Genomic DNA, 388 nt, shown 5'->3' with positions numbered 1-388 from the left:
CCCTCTACCCCCCTCCCTCCCCCAAATGAAGTGCGAACGATCGCAGGTCGCCATGTGCGCTCAGGCCTCCCGTGCATTGTGATGACAGCAGCAGAGGAGCAGAGGAGCAGAGGAGCTGTGCACTCACTCCTGTTTGACCTCCTTCAGAAATCAATTTTCTCGGAATTAAAAAAAAAAGGGGCGAGTAGAGGTGAGGGAGGAGGGGAGGAGGGGAGGAGGGGAGGTCGGGTCACCGTGGCGTGATGCGTTGCGTGGAGAAACTGGGAGAAACAAATGGCACAGGAATATAAGAGGCAGGTATCGAAGGAAAGGCGGAGAAGCATGGAAGGAGCGGTGGAGGGAGAGGGGGGGGGGGAGGGGGAGGAGGGGGAGAGATCAATGGTCACGC

At 58.2% G+C, this 388-nt stretch overlaps 1 protein-coding gene across 4 annotated transcripts in view; it reads left to right on the top strand.

Moving 5' to 3' along the window:
• The window catches only part of hoxb3a (homeobox B3a), a 97,180-nt gene that overhangs the window by 56,209 nt on the left and 40,583 nt on the right, over positions 1-388 (top strand). The gene's annotated exons all lie outside the window — the stretch shown is intronic.

The sequence above is a fragment of the Cynoglossus semilaevis genome, chromosome 17 (assembly GCF_000523025.1).
Source record: "Cynoglossus semilaevis isolate Cse_v1.0 chromosome 17, Cse_v1.0, whole genome shotgun sequence".
Classification (NCBI taxonomy): Eukaryota; Metazoa; Chordata; class Actinopteri; order Pleuronectiformes; family Cynoglossidae; genus Cynoglossus; species Cynoglossus semilaevis.
This window is presented reverse-complemented; position numbering and strand designations above follow the sequence as displayed.